Below are 16,831 nucleotides of genomic sequence, written 5' to 3' on the forward strand. Positions count from 1 at the left end.
CTCAATTTTATTACTTCTTTACTTACTAAATTGCTATTTACTTTATTTATTTACTTACTAAATCCTTGTTTTCTTTCAATACCTGTCCTATTTTCATGTCATAATATCTTTAAAGTTTCAAGTAACTCAAAATACTGGAGTCCATCCCTCCTGGTATTGCCATCATTGCAATTAATTATCAAGATTTTTGGAAAAAAATGTTTTTTTCTAATACCATAAATTCATCTAAAATATGCCTGTTATTTATGGCTTATAGAGTAACACTTGCATGCAATATGTTAATCCAAATAAACATCCCAATTTTGAAAACACTAGCAGTCCAGAACTATGCAACATTAATTGACTGATTTAGATTCACAGTAATTATGAATTTTATTTACAAAATATATTTGCATGTACAAGTAATTAAGGAAGTGCTATATTTTATGGTCATAGTTATATATTCATGATGGCCCATGATACATTTTTAGAGTGGATAGCTTTTTGGCATTATGGAAATCTTTTATGTTTTAATGCCTTAAGGCTTTTAAGTTCCTTTTTTTTCTTATATAAATGCATAGTCATAATGCTTAATTAACATGTTTTTATTTGTTATCTTTAAAAAACAACTGTATATGTCGAGGTGTAAGCTCTTATACTGTATGTGTAAGAGTTTTGCCTTGAATGACAGAAAGACAATGCAAATGCATATATGCAAAATCACTATCTGAGATACTTTTTCAATAGGAGCAGACAGATTGAGTCAGGAGCCATTTCTAAGTAGCCCTTTGGAGTCTCTAAGTCTATTAGAGTTACCCAAGTTGTGTGTCTGCTTTCAACAGCTAGCTATTAAGATAAATAATGGAACACAGAAACATAATCAGAGAAAGTACATTAGCAGGAAGGAGAAGTTCGAAATATGGGCAATAGCACACTAAAATGTTTTTCTCCCTTTTGAGGAACAGAGGATTATTTGGCATGTAAGTGAGTTTGTAAAAGGGATAAATGTTTGATTTAGTAGTGAGATATTCTCTGTACAGTACAACTTGCATATTTTTTAGCCTCTCCTACACTGATGTTTTCAGAACATTATTATAATGGTTACAGGAATAAATAGAGACCAAAGGAAGCGTAGCAAGCCAAAGAAACTAAAACATTTTATAGTTCTCATGATGTACAAGTGTGTTAATGGTTTAAAATAATCCTAAAACTGAATCCAACTTTTTAGAATTATTCAGAATTTATTAGTTGGTCAGCTAGAAAATATTTTCCTGTTTCTGTGGCTTATGTGGTATCTAATTTATTTGTTGTGTGTACATATGGTATATTACATTATTTAAAGACTGTAAAGAGAGAGAGGAGCACTGTATATTTGCTGTGTCCTACCTGCTGCAAGTTGGGTTAGATGGGCTGCATAAGAGCGTGCCTCTCCTCCCAGTAACTGGGCACACACAGAAAAATGTTTCTAGAATATAGGACAGAGTGGGCTAAGAATAAAGGGGAAAAAATAGAAAGAAGGAGGCACAAAGATGTCATGGGGATGGGGAAAGGGGTGGGGATGAACAAGGGACCGTGCAGAAATCACTGCAACACCTCCAGCCCTTGAGTTGCTATACTGACAGCCGTTCCGAGAAAAAGGATGTGTTTGGTGCTGTTTACAAACACATTTCTATGGTCAGTCTCAGTTCTGAGTGCTCTTGTTTAAGAAGTCCCTGGAGCTTTTATTTGTGGGATAACATTGACCTCCCACGCTTGCTGAGTCGATTCTCTGGGGTGCTCACTTTAAGGAAAAACCTGAAAATCCTGGTGTGCTCAATGCTTTCTCACAGCTTGTTGCAGGAAAGTGTGTGTAGAGGGGGAGAGAAGTGGAAAGAAAATAGCAAACACTTCTGCTTCTTGCTGGAATAGAATTAGTGAGACAGCTGGTGTCTTCATTTGCTGCAGCTGGGAAACTTTTGTAACATAGGTGCTTCATGGGAAGCACCTTTTAAGCTCTGTGGAGTGGATTTTGTATTTTGGACCTTCCCATGTTTGTTAATTACTGTGACAGGAAGCAATGAGTTAATTTCTAGGTAAATATGTTTTAGTTTACAATTATATCATTATATAAATTATTTATAGTGAAATAATTCTGGAAGAAGTTATCATGATATTTTATTCATTATCAGCATAGAGAAACCTAGAAGTAAATATTATGGAAATTCTGTATGTGCACTCGGAATTACTCTGTACAACTTGTACATTGGGAATCGATCAAAATTTCGTATTTGTTTGAGTTTTTCTAAAACAAACCATATATTCTCAGTTTAGTGTTGAGTTTAAGAGAAAGTGATGAGTGATACAATAAAAAGAAGTGCTTCTTTTAGGCAAAACAGTGCAGTCTTGCCTTAACAGATCTTCATACCTAGGATTTGGATTCTTCTAACGTGTTGCTTTACGAACAAGAAGCACTCCTATCTGCATTAAGAGTTAAATAGGGTATTGAAAACTTACGGTGCCTTTTTGTCACAGAAAATGTTTGCTATTATTTATTCAAAATGATCTGTGACAAACTTTTGACGTTTTAATGCAAACTTTAGCTTTACTGAACTGAAAAATGTTACAGGTGTACATGAAAAGTAATCTTGTGTTCATGAGCAGAACTACACTTGTAGACTTGGAAATTTTTTTAAAAATGCATTACTTCCTAGGTTTTGCTTCTGACAAGATCAAAAATTGAAAGAAGTGTAGGTTTCAGTGACTATATCAGCTGTTATTTGCATAGAAAATAATGCTGGGATGGAAGATTAAAGTACGGAGTTACTTTTGATTACTCAAAATTGAAAGTTCAAAATACTGTTCTCAAAAAATAGCACTAATTCTGCTGGTTTCTTTCTGGTTATTACCTATAAAGATGATAATTTCAGCTGGATTCTGATGTCTCAGTCCATGATATCCCACTACATTAATTAGAAGGATCATTATAAAACTTGAGCAGAAAAAGGAGGCCATGGACCCAGAGACTGCCTTGCTTGGCTACAGATGCTAGAACGCGTATAGTTGAAGTAGTAACATGCAATTTGCACCTCCCATGTGCATACAGTGTGCCTTTTATATGGAGAAAAAAGGACTTTTAAACTCTTGTCAGTCATTTGTAATTGATATTTAAACACAGCTGTTGGTGTTGATCATATTATTGCTATAAAGGCATATACCTGATGAAAAACTTCCTGGCTGCCTTGTTCTCTTTTACTGAAGTGCTTGAATAATATTAATGTGCATGCAAACGTTGGCGCATCTGGCCTTTTTGGTTTTCTGTGAATCACTTCAATCATTTTTTAATTACATTAAAAATACTTCAAGATAAATACAGTTATTTACAAAAAATTGTGGGAATTTGTCATACTATGGGTATTTGCGAATTGCTTTATATTGTCAGTCAACATACATGAGATTGTGCTAACTTTTAACATTGGGCACTTTAACGGATGCCAAAACAGTAATAAAATAATAATATATTTGAAAAAAGTTGATTTCTAAACTCTAGCTAGAATTTTAATTACATGTAGGAAAAATGCTTTCACTTCTAAAATTTCAGTGATTTTATTTTTAAGGAAAAGTACATTATCAGTTTCCTTTTTTAAAATGGATACCCTTCCAGAAATAATAATAAAAAGAAAGTTAAAACAGTGCAAATGCAGGCTTCAGATGTTGCAAAAATGAATACATAATACACACAAAAAGATTTTTGTTTCTGATATCTGAAAGACCCAGATAAAATCCTTAGTACTGTGGGAGAGGAGCTGGCAGAGGAGTAGCGTTTTTGTTTATTACTATTCTTGTAGCTCTCAGTATCTCTAAAACTTGAAGTACATATATATATATATATATATATATTATTTCTTTGAATAATTGTTTAGAGGAAAGGAGTGCATATAAATCTGTTTATCTTAACAATGGAGATAATTTTCCTAGTTTTTATTTTAGAAACAAGCTTTATTTGTTGATCCCACATCAGTAACTTCTGAATCTGTTGAACAATTTCAACCACGATCAGCCTAGCTGTTATGGATATAAAGACAGTGAGTTTGTATGTGTTGTGAAAATTAGTGAGTAGTGGGGAACAAGGAAAACTTTCTGTTAGGCAAGTCATCAAGCTGCACGCGTAATACGGAACCAGACTCAGGAAGTGAGCACGCTCTAGGCTCAGATATGAGGGAGGATTGACAAGGGACACTCTAGAAGTGAGTTTGTTAGTGCTCTGGGTGGCAACGTAGAGGTGTCAGGCAAAAGCAGAAAGGTCTCAGTTTACTGCTTCCTGAACAACTTTTCATTTCTCATGGACTAACAGGGAATGAAGTTTCAAAATTCAGAGGTTTAAAAAGATGTATTTTCTATGCTGAATTTTAATATGGACTTCCCTTTATCACATCATTGTTATTATGATTAATAAATTAATTCAACATAATTAAATTAAGTTATACCCGTTGATCATTCATAGCTACCAGGGCAGGCGAACAAAATGCACTGAGCTGATTTAACAGCTTTAACAGTCCTCTCCCTTGGGGGACTGTTCTGCTTGTCCTGTTCCCAGCCCTGCTCCTGTCCTTGCACAAAGCATGCTTCATCTCTCAGTGCGCCACTCAGCTTAACCAACCCAATGGGAAACTAAGCTAGCAAAATTCTTGAAAGTGAGTAGAGCCAGCACAACAAAGCAGAAGTTGGTGGAGGTTGACAACCCCCTTTGGTATCACCAAGTTGTGAGATTGGTTCAGCTTCAGCTGAGCTAGCTTCACTCTGCTTTCACCTAAAGGTGAAAGGCGTATAGTTGAACTAGCAATGTCAGGCAAACAAATTGCGAGGCAACTAAGGCAGGAAGAGAATTAATGGTGGTAGATATTCAGGAAAGACTAGATAAAAGAGCGAGGACAACAACCAGGCTGTGTAGGTGCTTTCTGCAGTCAGTGGAGAGAGAGGAGGTCCCACCAGAGGGAGATTTGAAGCATGTACATTAAGATCCTCTCCTGAATCATTCTCTAAAGAAAATTAGCTCTCTTTTTGCTGATTCGGAGAGCTTAAGGAGACTAATCTAACTCAAGTGTCTAAAAAGTTAGCCTGTGTGATATACTCTCCAATGTCTCTAAAAATTTTCAAACTGAATAAAATTAGACCTTGTGGGGAAAGAATAGAAAATCAGAATCTAATGAATTTGTGTTCAGGAGAGCAAAGAATCTGAATGAGCTGATAATGCAAAGTAATATCCAAAAGCATAAACAAAGAAAAAGAGATAAAATGAGCTTTCAAAATAAAACAAACCAATCCTCCCTCCCACGTTTTCTCCTAATGCTAAATAAATGTTGTGATCAGAGAATGAATTTATCCAAGACAAGGAAGTCACAGGCCTTTCATTCCCTGTAGAAATTGTTACAATCCTCAGGCATCATTAACATTCCCCCTCCTTTTCCATTGGAGAGTTAAGCTGATCACACACGTCACTGTAAACAAAATAAGTATGAAGTCTTTGGACTTCGCAGTTCTAGCCTAACCTTTGCAGTGTAACTGAGTATGTTAATATACATGCTATGTATTACATTATCTGATTAATGAAAACACGGAATGAAAAAGTCAAGGCAGACTTCTGCAGGGCAATAGTTCCTTCCATTTTGACAGCAGACTGTTCCCACAGTAGGTTGTCTGATCATTTTTTTTTAACCTGTAGTCTTTTCTAATTTGTCTGTGCGAATGTCATGTGAGATGCTGCCAAAGCCATATGAGAGGGAAGATCTATTACATTGACTCTTTCCTCCCCAGCTATAAAACTTCCTGCTCCATGAGATAGAGTTGCATGCAGCATTCTTGCATAATGCTTAGAAGTCGCCACTGAATCTGGGACTTCATTTACATGCTTCATGAATATGTATTTCAGAGGAAATTTTGATTCAAGTAATGAATCAAGGACTTTAAGTAATGACAAAGGTGGAAAAAGAAAGAAAACACCAGGCACAGAGGAGGGGAAATATTTGCCCTAGGTAGTGTGTCAGGCCTGTAGGTGACCTAGGACGTTGTCAGCAAGCTGTTCTGTTAGGCCATTACATCCTGCTAGGATACAAAGCAGTGCATACATCTGGGCTTCTTTTCAAACTTGTCTAAAGAAAAACTAACAATAATGAAAAGTAGAGATTTATTGTTAGCAAGATAACCTTAACATCTGCTTTCACTTTTTGCTTTCTCATAGTGTTTTGAGTAAATGGTAAAATTCAATATACTTTTGCACTCTGCCTTGGTTTTAAATTATTTATTTTTGAAGATGCCAAGTGATCAAATAGTGATGAATAGCAAACAGCATGGAAACAAGGATTCCGGCAGGCCAGATGATATTTTATATGAGGAAAAATGTTCTACCAATCATTGTACAGAACGATTTTTCAGATAGGAGAGTGCTCTTCCCAGGAAGTAGAGAAGGAATAATAAGGACATGCATTCTGGAGATAAATTATTGCCAGACTGCTGCTGAGAGCAGTGCAAGAATGGTGCCGAGAGGAGGTGATGAGAGCAGAGCTCAGGCCAAGATACTGAGTTGTGCTTAGGAATGGAGCATGGAACAGGAGAGCAGTCAGGAAACAGGAGGGAGCCCGTGAGAGTTAGGACTTCCCAGAGGGATCATCTCTGAGCCCACAGAGAGCTCTCAAGGCAGATCCTGGCAATCACAAGCTCCCTGTCCGATTCCTGCACTGTGCAAACTGCACATCTTTGCTTCATCTCTCAGCATCTGCTCTCTTTCTTTCTTTCTTTCTCTGCTGCACTCCTGGTGAGGTACTTGCCACATTTCACAAAAACATTCTCAGGGAAAATACTTATCTGACCGGGGCTGAAAAAGAGAGGAGGGAGTTGGAAAGGGTGTGAAAAAGGGGAGAACTTTCTATTTTAGCATAGAGAATTACTGTAAGTTACCTGAAGTTAAATGTTGTCATTTTTCAGCAGGCTTTCCCAAAGGAATTGTTTAAGGAAGAACGCTATGTAGAAATAAATGCCTTCAGTGCAAGTAGAGTATTTATTTTATTATCCTTTACTGCCTGGCATTTTGCTGTGTTCTGAGTTTACGTGGAAAGTTGGCAAATCCTTCGATGGGAAATCACTCACCATAGAAAATGCAAGAAAGGATGTCAGGAGGAAACATATCCCGTACTAATCTGAGCAAACATTGGGGCAGGATGGATCTGAGAGGTTGTTATACCTTCCAGATGAGACCTAAATGCTGAGGTAATAACTGCTTGTCAGAAGACTCCATGCAGTTTTCTGAAGTTTTCTGAACCTGTTTTTTTTTTATCCAGATTACAGTTATAGCAATTTGCACTGTGACATACTACATATGTACCCATATATGCATACTTTTATTGCCTGCATATGTACTTTTTTAGTTGGAATGTGATATTCTTTCCCTTTGTCTTAAAATATGCAAAATATCAATATGTATTTTTAGAATGATTGCTTTATATATGAATATATATAGGAATAAAGAATACATATGTATATTCTTTATATAAAGCTATATATTTGATGTGGATACAATGATTTTTGTGTGTAAATTTGTACATCAGTTTGACTTTATATAGCTCTTTAGGCTTCCACCAGGAGTAGGTGCTATAAAAGTGTCAGTTATTATGAAGGAAAAATTGAACAAAATAAAATTTTTCCATCTACCTTCACTTTGAAGGGTTTTTTATTATTATTTAAATTGTGGAAAAAAGTATCAAAGCAAATTCAGGTGGAGATTTAAAGGGGAGTCTGATACAGCAGTCTTGCATATGAGCAGTTGTTGTGCTTGTTGGAATCTAGAGTTGTGATTTCCTTGACTTGATATGAAGATCAGAATTTGGTTTTCTGCCATGGGGAGCGTAGGATGGGGAGTGAACCAGATGTATCCATCTCCCCCATGGCTTCAAGACTGTGAAGTCGAGGTCTTACCCCACCAGATCTGGGCCATGTCCTAGGAGAAATGTGTTATTGTGGAAATGTTGTTAGGCCATTGCTCTGCATGTTCTGTGTTGTTATCTTATCTGAATAACATAACATAAAAACAAATGTAAAAGGAACAGCCTTACAGCCCCAAATTTGATCTATTAAAAAAAAAAAAAAAAACTGCCTGAATCTGTGCAATTTGTTATCAATCTTTCTTTTTCCCACAAGGTAGGTATGGATATATATTTGTGTGTAAGTTTATATGATTTTAAAAATGTTAGTTCTGTAGTCATGCCTAGGTAAGAGGAACAATATTAGAAAAAGTTGAATTTGGCCTTTGCTTCTTACAGATTATGAAAATTGTAAACTTTTTTTTGAGACTGTACCTACATTTTGAGAAGTTTTTTGTAGCTCTCCTGTCATATAAAAGAAAACCTGTTCTATCCAGAGAATACTAAGCACTGACTTTCATATGGAGAGTTGTCATTTTAGATTTATTCAGAACTCTTGATTCTGTGCCGCCCCAAAATATAGACTTGTTGTGTCTTTTTTGCCATTTCTGTTATGAAGTGAAGAGATCTTATCACCATATTTACATATCTAGTAATGTTTCTCATTTTGCTAAAAAGACTTGTGAAGTTTGAAGCATCTACAATGTCAGTAAAGATGCTGTTCATAGTGCTGTTTTAAATCTTTATAATTTGCATCTACAATACATGTGGGAAAGGAATTCAAGCTGAAGAAGTTCATATACATATTAGGAGTGCAGTTTTAAAGAAATTTTTCTGAAGATGTGATAATTTTCTGAAGGCATGATTATTGCACTCAGAATGAAACTTCCTATAAAAAGGTGCTATAACATGACTTCACAAAGCATAGCACTGCTTTAGTCAAAGCACCGTTCTTTGTCTCAGTGTTTTAGATGCAGAGTTCCTTTTTGACCTCATTTTATTGCAAGATCGTTACAAAAAAGGAGACATCTTTTTCAAATAGTTGCAAATTTCCTAGATGTAAAAGTGAAGGCATCACAGAAAAAATACAGGGGACAGCTCCCTCTAATAATATTAGCTTCTGTAAAATCCTACAAAGAGAGAAAAGTTCAGGTCATTAAGTTCTAGAGATACAGCAGCTCTTAACATATTTCCACATGCAGAGATTTGTATAGATGCAGGTTAAAGTCCTTGTATATATTTTCTAGACAAACAAGTTACATAACTTACCCATTTCATCTCCAAATCAAAAGCTGATTACAAGGTCTGAATAGTGCTACTGCTCAGCAGAGGGCTAGTATTACATTATTTAAGGAGTGAATAAGGCAAGATTTGCTACAAAAAAGACCATCTCTCATCTCCTGACGTAACTTCCAAAGAAAAGAGGATTATTCTTTACAGGTGACTTTCCAAAGAAAAATACAGGTGAATAAAAAAGGAAAATACAAAAAAGAATGGAAATACAATGAATTGTCATTGAAACTATAAAATCAGACTTCTTTTAGTTAGTCTAGCTTTCCTTTTCCCTTTGTAACATCAACTCCTTCTTTAAAATCAAGACAATTAGAATGAAAATTCTAGCACAAAAGATATATAGTTTAGGTTTTCATACTTTTCTGTGTAGTGGGTTGTTTAATAACATTCCAAATTCATTACTAGTAAAATAGCAAAGTAATGTGGGTTTGGATTTTTATTTATCTTTTAGATATTGATTTTTTTAATGACCCTAAACGAATTGTTTTCATTCCTCACTGAATTAATACTTTGATTCTGGTTTATGTGAGCTAAATGAAAGGATGGTTATAGGAGCAAACTTAATCTTGCCTATTCACACTGATGGCAGCTATGGGTTTGAAAATCACACATGAAATTCTCTAGACTAGATCTCTAGTTTTTATTAGATAGTACATGAAGAATGGTGAAACCCTGCTGTCATCTGAGGACTCCAGAACATATTGACAGTTTCAGTGACTAGCAAGAATGCCATGTCACCAGTCCCCCCCTAATTTACCTAATTTAACCCTGATCGTATTGATAGGGTTGTGATAATTCAGATCAAATTCTGTTTTCTCTATATATAACTATTGTCCTGCATATCCAAGAATATACAGTACTTTATCAATTATAATAATTTATCAATTATTACCATGTACTATGGTAATATGTAATGGTAATAATTTTGAGGAACTTGCTTTTGAAACAGTCACATCTTTTCTACAGCTAAATGTTCTTCACTAAAATTGCTGCACATATCACTATAGACTTGTGTTCATTTAGGAAAGTTAATATTTGGTCCTGCAGTGTAAACTGCTTTATTTGTTAAAACAACTTCCTTTGCAAATATGGTGTTATATTACTTTCTATTGATACAGTCCCCAAAATTATGTTTTTTCTAAATGTTCATAGAATCATAGAATTATAGAATCAGTAAGGTTGGAAGGGACCTCTGAAGATCATCTAGTCCAACCTCCCTGCTCAGCAGGGTCACCTAGAGCATGTTAGACAGGGTTGCATCCAGGCGGGCCTTGAAGATCTCCAGAGAAGGAGACTCCACAACCTCTCTGGGCAACCTGTGCCAGTGCTCTGTCACTCTCACAGTGAAGAAATTCCCCCTCACGTTCAGGCGGAACTTCCTGTGCTTCAGTTTCTGCCCATTGCCTCTTGTTGTTTCAATTTCATTCAAAACATTAACAATTGTAACAGATTGCATTGTAAAATTTTCAGAATTTTAAAATGGAGATGCAGTAAATTGGACGATGTTGTATAGTACAGCTTTGCAACTGATACTCTTAGATTTTGTCTTTTAACTTCGTATTTCCAACTTAAGATTTTTTCCTTCTTTCAAAGGACTTTCTGAAATGTTGAAGCACAGCACATTTCTAAATCCTCAGTAGATGGTCAAAATTAGTCCGCTAAGGACTGCAATAGGCTAGAGACTGTTTAACTTTCACCACATACATAGACACGCTTTCTGTGATCAGTCACTGAATTATTGCATCTAGAAAGCTAAACTACAAAGCATTGCCATACTTAGTAGTGCAGTTAGGAAAGAAAATAATCAGGTTTTTAACTAGTAATCTCTAGTTGCTGTTTTAGAATGAAGATGACACTGGCAAGTGTAGGAACTAAGATGGGCATTGAAGTCTACACCAGCACCCAGCTGCCTACTGTGCAGCAAGCCCATGCGTGATTTTCTGTGCTTGCTGTGGTGTCAGGCAGTGATCTGAGCTGTGGGGTCTCATTTTATGAAGAAAGACTAAATCGGTTTTCTAGCCATTCTTTAATCTTAAATGGGAGTTCTCTCCCTCCATTAGGTTTTGTTCAACATCTTCCCGTATGTAACACATTCTGAAGCACAGGGAGTATTATTGAACGTGGTGTCATAGTCTTAACTACGCAAAATGGCAAATCTTGTAAAGAACTTCTGTAAATACCAGTTTTAGCTTCAGACAGTTGATAAAAGGAAAGCCATTTTATAAATGATTAAACAACTTAGTTCTGAATCATGAACACAGGCATGGAGCCTCTGAAGCCTTGAAAAGCAACTCTCTGCTCATATTTAATTGTTTGAGTATAAGCTTATTTATGAGCATAGTACTTTCTAAATCATTTATCCTGGTACTAGCCAGAATATATTTTTGGTTGATTATAGTTTCAAAGTACTGTTGAACTGTGTTGTGTTCTGTGTGCAGATGATTGTTTCTCAATTGTATGAAAGGATATTTAGAAATTCAAAGATCTCAACTATTCAAGAAATTCAGAGGGGGTAAAGATTTGATCTAGTGTATTAATTGGTCTTCAGTCATACTCTGCAATGCTAAGACTGTATATGATGATTTAAAATCAAGTACTATATTGACTGAAGTCTTCATCTCTGTGAAGTCAGTGGAAAAACTATACCATTTACTTGAGAAAAAGGATTCTTTTAAAACCTGTTTTTCAGAAATGTGCATCTTCAAGGTATTAATGATCATCTGGATTACCATGCTATGTTAATCGTTCTAGCCTAGCTAAGAATTCAGTCTATTTTGTGGCTCCTGAAAATAATAACTAATCTGGCTATCTCTTTCTTTTCCCTGTAATCTACCGTTGTTTTTAATGCCTCAAGTATTGCTCTATTTCTTGGTCTGCTGAAAATGTGGAACGTATTGATAATGAACATATTCTCCTCTATTTAAGTCTCAATGCATTTTCATAGCATTTTATTTGCCTAATCTTTTAACTTGCTTCTGTGCCTGTTATCAGACCACCTAGGTCTCTGTATTTTTAAGTTCTCTTTTCTTGACTTATGGAACTTTTTTGTAATACATCCTCCCTGAAACTGAGTAATTTTTGTGCAATCTTCTAAGCAATTTTTTAAATATCGCATTTCTCAAATAGATTTGTAAAGCAATAATCATACCTCTACAAAATTTTATGTTTGGAACATTCATTTCTTAAATGTAAAAACATGCCACTTTCCTTTTTGACCACCACTATAAACATAAAATCAAATTAGTTTCTTATTTCACCTGATAAAATCCACATTTGATACAAGTAGCCTCTTGTTTTAATTAATGTGGTATGAATTTGTCCTTAAGGGTCTTAGGTTCAAAATTCATGTCAAAATTAACTGTCTGAAAATCTGAAGAATTCACTTTTAAGAAAGGTTTGCTTAACATCTTTGTAGCCATGATTTTTAAACCGTTTTCCTTAAATTGCATAGGCAGGCCATCTCATCTAAAAGCCACAGTACGTCTGGTTCTGCAGAAAACAGGATGAGAAGAGGACAAAAACTTTGAAATCATAGTAGAGGGAAATATTATTTCCATAATCAAAAGTCTTCATAGATTATATTCTGTCACAGTCTTAGCTCTGAACTAACTTTTCCATTAAGTTTCTCATCTTCTGTTTCTCAGAAAGTCTGCTCTTTTCAATAAATAGATTTCAAATCAAAATATGTATCAGTCTTTAGGGATTATATATTAATTACTTCTAATTACTTCTAAAAATATATTATTGACCTACTAATATTTAAGAGGCAAAATGTAATCAAGAATGAGAGCTTTTTTTTATATATAATAGGAAACTTTCATATGCCTTAAAATGGCACAGAAAAGATGGAAAGATTAAGTATTTCATAGTTTGCCTAGGCATGAGAGAAGTTCTGGCTCAGAGTCACTCAAGCTGTTTCTTGTCTTAGAATGAAGGTGGCAGAGGATTTTATTTTCTCTATCGTGTTTTGTAGAATTGTCTACTTAGTTTTATCACCAAAATATTCTGCAGACAAATACAAACTGTCTGTCAGAGAAGCCATGTGACCATCTTCTTGGAGCATTTCATTTCCCTCAAGGGAAAACATTTCAACACCAAATTGTTTACAAAAACGCTTGGATTTTTAGTGGAAATAGAAACTCTGGAAAAAAAAAGAGCATTTGACTTTAATTATTAATTCAAAAAGTGAAGGCAATACAGTACCAGAGACGTGTTAGCACTATGACATGACAGCTGAGTTCGTTCTCGTGTTGCTTGAGGGGCTTGTGTTCTCCAAAGCAGTGGCCACATAGGCTTAGTGATATGTTTGATTTCTGGAAAAGGCCTGAGAAAAAGTTGCTTTAACTTTTCAGAAGAGAAAAGTCTCGTTTGAGACTGAGAAATGAAGGAGTGAAAAAGCAATATTCAAGAGCTTGCATATTTTCGTTAACGTCAGCTCTTCCTGCGACAGAGAGCGTATGCCTATTGAAAAAGGCAGTAACTCTGCTGTAAGGGGTGGGTGACCTAATCACCGAGGTGTGGTGTGCTCTCAAACGTGTGTTTTCACAGTTATCCTCACAACGACCTGCAGAAAAGCTGTTACGCTGCTAGAGTAGAGCAGGATTACTGTGACTTAATATCTTTGGTCAAAAATTGCAGTTTTTGTGGAAGTAGAAATTGTTTATGTGAATATACCATTTTCATTGCAAATTTTGTCAGCATAATTTTTATTTTCCCAGCATGTGGGGAGGATTTGGGGGCAGAGAGAGAAAAATGACTCTAGAACAAAAGACAAAAGACTGAACATTCAGTCCCTTGCATGGAATGTTCAAAAATGTTCAAAATTCAGGTTTAAGTTTCATCTTTGCTCAGGTATAGACAGGAACTTAAGCCAGGTCCTCTCTGAAATACAGGTCATTATGGGGTCTTGCTCTTATTATTTGCACTGAATATCTCTGCATAAATAATTCAGTATTCATCTGGCTGGAGACAGAGTACGACTGACTGTCTCTCTTCTGTGGAGAGACTCTGAGAGAGTTCCCACAAAGTGGAAATCATTTTACTTTGCCTTAAATGGTTTCAAAAGTCAAGATCAAGACCTACCATGAAAAAAATACATTGGTGGGGAGAGCAGCCCAGTACAGGTTTGAACCTACTCTGAGACAGACTCGTCCGTATGTTTTATACCCTACATGGGCAAAAATAAAAGGAAAACTTTTCATTGAAAACTGCAACCTTGAAAAGTTTCATAAATCAGCAACACCTACACAGTTTGTCAATTGAACAACCAAATCAATTCCATTGTAGTGATTATGGCTCAGGTTTTTATGTAGTGTATTTAGAGTGGAGGCCAAAGTCTGGAGGAGAATATATGAGTGACCATATTGGTCAGCTGTTTGAGTTTCACTTGGAAGATAAATTTTATTAAACTATGCTGTCTTATATTGTCATTGGGATAGTATAGATCATCTTTACTATCCTTTTTTGCTGCCTAACATAGAAAATTGTATAATATTTTACAAAGCCCTCAACATTATCCACAGCATACCCATAATAGTGCATTATCATTTCACATTCATACCATTTACGAGTAAAAATCATATGAAATAGATACCGCTTAAAACATAGTATTTTTAGAAATGTGACCAGTGTTGTATAAAAATTAGATATGATTTCAACATCAGGCAAAATTTAAATATTTCATTAACAGGAATTAGTTGAAGATAGCAATTGGAGATTTTTGAATTATGTTTTAAATCTATGAAGTAGAAAATCTGTCAGTCACAGCTTAAACTAAACCAAACCAAAGTCTTGCTCCTCTTTAAAATTTGTGAGTTTCTGGAAACCTTTGCTATGGCTCAGTAAGCCATGCAGTGAATGTGGGAAAACTAGGCAGAACGTCTTCCATCATTACTTTGCCAACACTTACTACAATTTCACATCTCTGAAACCAGTTCAGCAGTGTTACAGTCTATCACTTGCTATCCAGTCTTCAAAATCAATCTGTAAACAAACCAACCAAAAACAACAGCAGCTATAAACTTATTTATGTTATTTGGTCTTTGATCTCCCTTCAATGAACTGGAAACTTTCAGTGGCAATATCTTTATTTTAATGGGGTCATGTAAGTACTAGTTCCTTTACTTCATGTGTTTAAATATGTCTTATTTAAAGCTGAAAAAATGCTTCTTTCAGATACCAGATGATGGTATGAGAATTACCGTCTTTGTTTTTTTTTTTTTTGATTATTAATTTGATGTTTTTATGATTATTAATATGATCTTGTGAAAATTGCTAAATGACCTTCCTTGTTATATTAACCATTATGACACCTTTCTTGGTCACATGGATCCAGCTGATGATTTTACTGCTATGATTAATCAAGAATTCTTCGCAGTTAAGTTAAACAGTGCTTTAAAATAAAAACGATTCAAATGGATCCTTGTATTTTAGATATTTGCTGAATGTCTTGAGAGAGATTAAAAATAAATTGGCAGGATCTTACATTTTTATTTTAGTAATAGAGATAAACTTGTCCAACTTATTTGTCCTGAATCCTCTCTTCCCTACAATTTAAACCCGTTTACCCCCACAAAGATAATCTCAGAAATATGTCCTGTGTATTTTTGTAACAAAAGAAAGTCTGTTATTTGTCCTAAAGAGAGAAGAACTTTGCGTTGGAAAACTAAGCTTTAAAGAAGCAGATGATCTAGCAATTTACATGCAACGCGTTACTTAATGAAAATTCTTATCTCAATATATCTCTGTATTTTATATATAGTCGGAGGTAAAATAAGATCAGAAGCATTTATTTATGTAAGCAATGCTGTATTCTGGTAGGCAAAGCAAGTAAGAATGTTAAAATAGAAAACAAAAAGCTGTAAACTGAATTCTTCCCATTCACTGTTTACCTGAAATTTGACTCTAGAACTTCACATGCCTTCAGGAAGTATGTTTCCAGAAATTCAGAATGAGTTAAGTTTAAGCAGGAATAGTTTATTTTGAGTAAATTAATGCTCACTTTTATCTGTCGTTTAGGAGCTCTCTAAATTATCCGAAGCAGAATGAATGCTATTAGATGTGTGTCTTGGAAGCATGACTGTTGGATTTTAGTTTGAGACTCCATAATAAACTATAATTAGATGTATAAAGATTTATTTGAGAACCATGTATCAGCCACAGCTGATAGTTTTGTAACAGGCTGGACTACACCAGCCTTAACCATTTCAAGGAGAATATTTCAGGTTTATCTGGCCTATCTTTAGTCCAAAGAAAAACACTCAGTCTGTATCTTCCTCCTTCCCTCCCCCCCAAATGCTGAGGATAGAGGTGTTTTCCTCCTCAGTAGCAGTAGGCACTTTTGGGGGGGGGGACATTGTGAGGAAATCTAATGACATAATGAGAGAAAGATTTGTGTCTCTCTTCCAGGTTATGACCACATCTTACCTATAACCAATCTCTGCAAAATATTGTGGGTGCTGTTGAATACCAAACCTTTTCAATGGCCTTATTCTTATACACTTATACTGTCATTGCTCACTTATACACTTACACTGTCATTGCTCATCATTTTACAGCTAATGGCAACACATTGTTAAATTAAGGAGAGATGATATTGAAGATGGTCATCTAATGTGACTTAAGCCATCTAGTTTAGGGTTCTAGTTCCAGTTGTGTCTAAGCTTCCTTTA

At 35.3% G+C, this 16,831-nt stretch overlaps 1 protein-coding gene across 1 annotated transcript in view; it reads left to right on the top strand.

Annotated features, from left to right (window-relative positions):
- The window catches only part of CSMD1 (CUB and Sushi multiple domains 1), a 1,182,441-nt gene that overhangs the window by 402,654 nt on the left and 762,956 nt on the right, over positions 1-16,831 (top strand). The window lies entirely within an intron of this gene.

Source organism: Rhea pennata, chromosome 3, assembly GCF_028389875.1.
Source record: "Rhea pennata isolate bPtePen1 chromosome 3, bPtePen1.pri, whole genome shotgun sequence".
Taxonomy (NCBI): domain Eukaryota; kingdom Metazoa; phylum Chordata; class Aves; order Rheiformes; family Rheidae; genus Rhea; species Rhea pennata.